This window comes from Dermacentor albipictus, chromosome 1 (genome assembly GCF_038994185.2).
Source record: "Dermacentor albipictus isolate Rhodes 1998 colony chromosome 1, USDA_Dalb.pri_finalv2, whole genome shotgun sequence".
NCBI classification, from domain to species: Eukaryota; Metazoa; Arthropoda; class Arachnida; order Ixodida; family Ixodidae; genus Dermacentor; species Dermacentor albipictus.
In genome coordinates, this window is record NC_091821.1 from 176,111,081 (window position 1) to 176,119,040 (window position 7,960).

Consider the following 7,960-nt stretch of genomic DNA (forward strand, 5'->3'; position numbering starts at 1 on the left):
CGTCAGTCATTCCTTCCAAACCTGTAAAGTCAACCTGACCACATCTAGCCTTTCGGGATTCTGTCATCAATAGTATGGCCCCGCGAACATATTCCCCGTGGCCTTATAGTCGCGTTCCATTTTTATTCATGCTGTTTTCTCGAAAGCAAGCAGTTTAAAGTTTTGGTGTCAATGCGGCATTGTACGTGTGCCGCAGAAAGCTTGCTTGGTCGCAGGAGTGATGCATGACGCAATGATGGTGCAGATTTAGCGCGTCGCTGGCATCAAGACAATGCGCTGCCGCCGAGGGAAGGAAGATAACGAAAGTGAAAGCTTGGTAGCTGCTCACGGAGCCGTGCCGATGGGGACGGTGCCATCATGACGAAATCTGAGCCGGCGATATTGATGGCTGCAGCGTTCTTGTTTTCTTTTATTCTTTTATACTTTTTTTTACAGCGATGTCGTTAAGAGGAAGCTTTAACACGGGCCCTACTCCGACTCGGCCTATTCAAATAGATGTAAAACGCCGAAACGCTTTTCTTAGATAACCCCTGGACCGATTTTAATGAAATTTGTTGGATTCGGGAGAGAAAAGTAAATTCTAGTGACTATTGGAAGCGGAATTTCTATTTAGGGCCTGAATTCTGGTAAAAGATATTAAACAATTCGAAAGTGCGAAAAGTACACAAGCACGAAGTTTAGAAATTATTAACTCCACATCAAGAACTGATATCGCGGTTCTGTAAACAGCATCCATTAGACAATTCCAATATGCCGAGTTATATCTTACGTGAAGTCGTTACGTTGTGAACAAGGGTTGTGGAAAAGCTGTATTTCCATATTACTAATTTTTTTTAGATTCATGCGTAATATATCAATTTTGTCTGCTTTAGATGTGCTGTTAGATCCAATGTACATAATTTTGATATCAGTTTTCATTGCCGAAAGAGAGTTGTAAACTTGATGGTTTCGTTTTCTGAAAATGTGCAATTTTTGACAATTTTGAATAAACAAATGATGACCTAATTCAAGAATTCGAAACCAACAGACACTAGATTTTAAGTTTTTGTTTTAAATGCAACAAAGCTTGTCAAATTAGATGCAGTGGCTTTCGAGAAAAAGGAGTTCTCCTTTTACATTTATTTAGATAGGACCACCAGAGCTAAAGCTTCCTCTTAAAGGCTACTTTCCCCACTATCGCGTCCGCGTGTAGAGCCAAATCCCGAAGATAGCGTAATACCGGCCCGACCCACAGTGGTGGTGAAGCATGCGTTCCGCGCTCCTCATATGTGGGCTGATCCCGAATGTAACGCCATGCCGGGGAGACCCGCGGCGGAGATGAAGCAGGCGTTAAGCACTCCCCATACGTGGGCCGATCCCGAAGACAGTGCAATGCGGGGCCGACATACGGTGGAGGTGCAGTTCGCCATTAAGGGACCCACATACACAGCTTTGCAGGTCATGTTTCTCCACAGAGTGGAAGGGCACTGAGATTTTTTAGTTATCCGCGTTTACCCTGCATGCGTCTGCGATGAAAACAAGAAACAGGTATGCCTGGAAAATCTAAGGTGGTGGAAGCAGGTGGTAGCGGAGAGGTTAGCATACTCAGCCCCTGCACGTACTTATATCTGCATTGACATGGGTTCATGGTAGTGATAGCGACCAACGCTCTACTTTTTCTTCGTACTCTAGTCATTGTGAAAATAAGGATGTGCTTAGCATCCTTACGAGTGGTGAAATGTGAGTGGCATCCTTACGAGTTACGAGTGGTGAAATCCCACTGGGGCTGATTGTGAAGAAAGCTTCCTTCCTCTGTCCACTCTCGCGATGGTGAAGCTAAAAATGAGGAGGAGGCCTGACGGACACAACGTTGATCGTCACCATAACAGAATGGATGGACGACCTGCGGAAAGGACAAGGCACACCAAGTTTTTAGCACTTAATTTGTCCTACAGTAAAGCGCTACAATGGCTAGTATGCCCTCATGGGAATGGTAGACCGAACTGCTGCTCACTGCTAACACTGGACTGATACTAAGAAAATACTCCGTCCGCAGGCACCACGCTACACTGAAACTAGTAAAACAATGTCAGTTTATAAACTGATATTGCCAATTATCTGGTGTCCTTCTTGTGTGTGTGGAGGGCATAGAGGTCCTGGCAATGAAATGGTATTATTTTCGTTTTTGCTGCAGTTGCACACAAACAAAATTCTTTGAAGTTATCCGACAGCGATCTACCGGTGGAGAAGACCAACCCACAAATTAAAAATAATTGCTGGTTTCAGATCTTCCAATTTACTTCGCGCTTAGCTACCATCTGTTATATTCTTCTTTTTGTGCTCTTATAAAGAAGAAAACTCCACATTACTACAATATCAACAACCGTACACAAAATAGACTGGCTTTGAAGCTGTGACCACGCACCGCACTTTTCTACATTTAACACATGTAGTATTGGGGCAACACGTTTGAGCAAAATGATTAGGTTTTCGATCAAAGCACTGTGACAGGCGGGAAAAACTCGTTGTCATGCCCGGTCGAAACAATACCATCTGAAATCTTATTTATTTATATTGATTTTTGAAAAATCACTATAACCGTTTATACATTTGCTTCGTATGAGTTATATACTAGCTTGCCTCGTCAATCTCAAAAATGTATTCTCTTTTCGGGAGACGGCCTTCGTGAAAAACGACGCAACACGACAGTAAAACATCCAGCAAGGCTCTATCCAATGATTGGCGAAATAGTGCACTGAGAGCGTGTCGACTAGCGTGCAATGGAAAGTTGAATTATGATCGTTGTAGGCTTGTGTTACGTCTAGCACGCGCGAGTAGTGTTAACAATGACATTGGTGTGAAAATGGTCAGCTCTATCTGCGATTTGTTCTTGTGGATCTCCACATTGAACGTCGCAGTCGTCACGATGAGAGCACTCCTGTGACATTATTAGCTCAGTGGGCTGGGAAGGCTCGAGTGGTAGCTCGCTTTGAGGGGTATTGGCTAACAATTATTAATGTACGTACTTTGCGATGATGAAAAAGATGCAGAAACACCACTGGTGTTGTCTAATTATTCGTAAACAGGCCCCCAAATTTCAATTGGCCCACCCCAAACATTAAGTAGGCTCACCCCCGAATTTCAAGTTGGCACACCCTCAAATTTAAATTGGCCCACCCCCCTCAAATTTAAATTCGGCCACGCCCGATTTTCTTTTCGCCCAGCCTTAGAGGAAGCTTTAGCTCGAGTGCTCCTATCTAAATACATGTATAAGGAGAATTCGTTTTTTTCGGCAACCACTGCACCAAATTTGACGAGGTTTGTTGCATTTAAAAGAAAAACTTAAAATCTAGTGACTGTTGGTTTCGAATTCTTGAGTTAGGTTGTCAATTTTTCGTTAAAAATTGCCGAATATCGAAAATTTTCAAAAAACGAAACTATGAACATTACAACTCTGTAACTCAACCACTAAATATGATAATACAATTCTGTGAATTGCATCTAGTAGTACATCCAAAGCGGACAAAATTGATATGTTACACATGAACATAAAAAAAATTTAATCATAGGGAAATACAACTTTTGCAAAACCGTCGTAACCAACGTAACAAATTCATGTAAGATGTAAAATGACATATTGAATTTGTCCGCTTTGAATGGTCTAATGGATGCCGTTTACAGAACCGTGATATGAATTCTTTATGCAGAACTATGAATTTGTAAACTTCGTGCTTCTATTTTTTTCAAACGGTCAAATATATGAAAATCGTTTTAAGAAAATTCAAGCCCTAAATAGAAATTCCGCTACAACAGTCACTAGAATTTAACTTTCTCTTTCAAATGCAACAAATTTCATCAAAATCGGTCCAGGGGTTATCTCATAAAAACGTTTTTGCGTTTTACATGTATTTGAATACGCCGCGTCGGAGTTGGGCCCGAGCTAAAGCTTCCTCTTAAACTCAAATCGCAATCCCAAATTTCAATTGGGCCACCTCTAATTTTCAAGTTGGTGCATGCACGCATGAATTTCCGTAAATCGACGTCCAAATTTCGAGTCGGCGCACCCCAAAATTTAGGCTTGTCCACCCCCATATCGCCCCCAAATTCAGATTGGCCGACCTCGAGATTGCCCCCACATTTAGGTAGGACCAACCCCATATCACCCCCGAATACAAACTGTGCTGCCTCCACAACACCACCAAATTTAGGTTGGCCCACTCCAATACCACCTGCAAATCGAGGTTGGCCCACCCCCATATCCGCCCCAAACTAGCGCTGGCCCACCCCTCGATCACCTCAAATTTATGATGGCCCACTGCAAATCACACACCAATTAAGGTTAGTCCACCCATATATCACCCCCCAATTCAGCTTGGCGCCGCCGCACATCACCGCCGTGGTCAGGTTAGCCGGTCCCAATGTCACCCCAAATTTAGGTTGGCCCACCCCCATATCATCCCCGAATCCAGGTTGGCCCACCCCCATATCAGCCCCAAACTTAGCCTGGCCCACCCCTCTATCACCTCAAATTTAGGATGGCCCACCGCAAATCAATCCCACATTTAGGTTAGCCCATCCCCTTTACACCCCCGATTCAGCTTCGCCCAGCCCCATGTCACCCCCATGGTTAAGGTGTCCCACTACCCATATCCCACCAAATTTAGGTTCTCCCACCCCCGTATCATCCCCAAATCCAGACTGACCCACCCCCCATATTCCCCCAAACTTAGGCTTACCCACCCATATATCACCTCAAATTTAGGTTGGGCCACCCCCATATCAGGCTCAAATTCAGTTTGACTCATTACCATTTCACCCCAAATTTAGGTTGGGCCACTCCCATATCACTACCAAATTCAGCTTGGCCCATCCCTGTATCACGCCCAAATTGATACTGATGGCACTTCCAATTTCAAGTTGGCCACCCCAACCCTTTTTATGAAGACCTATGTATTCATATGGGAAATGCGTCAAGTTTTTTGGCGTTACAGACACGATTTTGCACGATTTTGCTACCAAATTGCTGGGGTACTCGCCAACGAATGCTGCGCATTAAAAGCAACTGCACCGAACGAGCGACGCCATGTGTTGATCCTAAATACTGACGGCTAGCCAAGCTAGCTTCTCTGTAGAGCGACCGGGGCAGCCACAACACGGGACATTTATTCAAATGGATTTTTTACGGGCACACCTACACATTCATACCACTTGGCTGTAGGCAACACATTAACAGTAGCTATTAATCCAAACGCTGCACGTCTTCTCCTAGTTGGCGCATTTTTTATTTGAATGAATCTTTAGAAATAGTTAACGTTCGGGCAGCGACTCAGCTTAGCAGACCCTTTGTTCCGCACGAATGTTGCATAGGAATAGCACTGGCCACCGGGTGGCATTGTGGCCCAGGTGGACCTAATTCGCTCGGAGTATGTGCCATTAAGGACAGGCGAAAGTCGTGAAAACGGACCTTCCAGAAGAACGCAATAAGAATAGCCATTTTGTTCTCCCAGGTTCCACGCTACTAAGCACTAAAGTGTTTTTTTTTTGCATAACACAGAGCTATGCGCAAGCTTCTAGTTATGATGTCCAATGAATAAAATATTCATAAATGCGGTGACCTAACTAATGAACACAACACTGCTATGTTTTAGGAAGGAAAATAGAAAACATAATATTTCAAGAGAACCACTGGAAAACTAGAACCGAAAGCAAACCATGAGCTTTGTGTTTCTGCCATCTGTTGGGAGACTGTAAAACTAAGTCCTATGGCTTCTAAAAAAAAAAAGAAACTGCAACGCTGCAAAACCAGAACCGAAAGCAAATATTGGATTTTGTGTTTCTGCCATCTAGTGACAGACTATAAAACTAGGCCCTATGCGGCTTAAAAAAAAAGTGCGAAGCGGGAATCGAACCGCGGCCACCGCGAAGGGAGACGAAAGGTGCGCGCGATTCTACCGCTCGGCCACGGCTTCCGTGGCTACGCGCAGTGTTACGCTCATATTTTTATAGATACCACGTGAATTTTCACGACAGTGTTTCAAAAAACGCTTTTGGGAACAATGTTGCACCATGTGTGGAGAGTCGAGATAGGCATCAATCGAAAGCTGAGTCTCCGGACTACATACGCTGCACTGCGTATTACGATAGACGTCGTAGGTTAATTACAGGCACCGTTCGTGCCTCGAAAATCGAGTACAAATTTTCGTCGTTTCCATAGGCTCCCATTGCTAAACCTTTAACCGCTGTGGGAACAAAATTCTTACGTGCCTTAGCGTGATCACTGCATTTGGCTCGTGTGGATTGTCTTCCAGAACACGTCTGTCGCCTGCGTTTTTCAATAATCGACCTGCAGCTTTTGTTATTCGCGAAAAACCCGCTCGTTCCATTGAAAACGCGCTAGCTTCGTGCCGGGGCCGCTTGGGGCGCTAGTTGGTACGTGTCCAGAAAAGCTGGATATGTATCGCGTTTCGACGAGCAGCCAGCGTGAGTAGGCGAATGGTTTTGCTCGTATTTTACGTTCCGAAGAACAGCGTCGCAGCAGCCAAGAGAGGAAAGAAAATTTAAAGATAAGCCGAACACACCCAATCACGCGATAAGCCCGAGAACATGGATCGGTATTTTGTTACTTGCTGACGCGAACGCTTTTTTTCATCTGTATGAAGGGCGCTTACAACTCTGCAGGCTTTGTGCTTCAGCGTGGCGACGAAACTAAAAGGCCGCTGTGAAACTGAAGTGAAGCTGCTCTACAGCCGTGTTCGCGGCATTTCGCGATAGCTATCAGAATGCCACCCCGTGTATCTCAAGCGACATGACAAACATAATGGATGTCATCGCAAAGGGACGCTCCTAAATACTCGGCTTGTGTCACGCGTTATTTTTCAGGATCGTAAGAAATATTTTGTGTTACTGTCAAGCGTATTAAAGCCCTTTGCCAGCATCTAAGCGAAACAACACAAAATGGTGCCGTAAACCATTTTATTACGCGCTGCATGCTTGCTGGAACGCTATAAAACAAAAACAATGGTGTGGACCAATAATGGGCGCTCACAGGCCGATCAGTAGTGGGTGAAGTCACCGCCAAGCCCGACGACAGCAGACATGCGGCGTGGCAAGGAGTCGTAGAGCGCCGGTACAAGGTCGCTGTCGGCCTTCAGTTCTTCCCACTGACTTTTAATAGCCTCTCACAATTCATCAGAAGATGCGGTATGGAGGCCCATTCTGGACATATTGGCTTTTAAAATGCCCCAAACGTTTTCAATTACATTCATGTCCGCGCCCTTCGGCGGCCAGTCTAGCGTCATCACTCCAAGGTTCTCAAGGTGCGCGGTCACTGCGTGAGCCGTGTGGATCGGAGAGAGATCATGCTGCAGTAGGAAATATCCATCTTTGTATGGTCCATCAAGCACGTGAGGCAGGAGCTGGTGGTCAATGATTCCAATGTAGGCTTCGGAGCACAGCCGACCATCAATGCGGTGAAGAGGCCCGAGGCCATCCTTCGTAACCACCCCCCACACATTCACAGATGTTCGGCCACTTGCTTTGACGTTCTGGACGTAGCGGGGATCATACCTAAAAAAAAAGGAGTATTTAATCCGAATTAATGACAGTCGGTAGCAAAATAATGATATGGTATATAATAAAGCAAGCCACGCGACAAAATACAAGTCTAATTATTTACCTTTTAGAGACTGGACGGTATACCTTTCGTTTCTGGTCCCACTGAGTGCAGATAGTGCTTTCATCTGTAAACGCGACGTTTTGCCAATCGTCGACGGTCCAGTGCAGATGCTCTTGAGCGAAGGCAAGCCTTTTTGCTCTGGCACTGTCGGAAAGTTGGGGCTCCTGTGCAGCCGTCCTGTTTCTGATCCCTGCTTCCTTTAGCCGTTGCCTAATTAATTCGTCTGACACATTAAGGCCGAGGGTAGCCCTTATTTCACCCGCTGTTATGAAAGGGTTATCACTAGCGCAGGCAATAATCTGCAAG

General features: G+C 45.1%; 1 protein-coding gene and 1 long non-coding RNA gene across 6 annotated transcripts in view; one reads left to right on the forward strand and one right to left on the reverse strand.

The window, feature by feature from the left end:
- LOC139052546 (cell adhesion molecule Dscam1-like) overlaps positions 1–7,960 on the forward strand; it is a 1,125,159-nt gene that overhangs the window by 655,053 nt on the left and 462,146 nt on the right. The gene's annotated exons all lie outside the window — the stretch shown is intronic.
- The window catches only part of LOC139056102 (uncharacterized), a 1,247-nt gene continuing 221 nt past the window's right edge, over positions 6,935–7,960 (reverse strand). Inside the window, exons 1-2 of the long non-coding RNA XR_011512158.1 lie at positions 7,655–7,960; positions 6,935–7,545 (exon numbers count right to left, since the gene is read on the reverse strand). The exon at positions 7,655–7,960 is cut by the window's right edge and continues 221 nt beyond it. This is a non-coding gene — a long non-coding RNA (uncharacterized lncRNA). The remainder of the gene's footprint in view (positions 7,546–7,654) is intronic.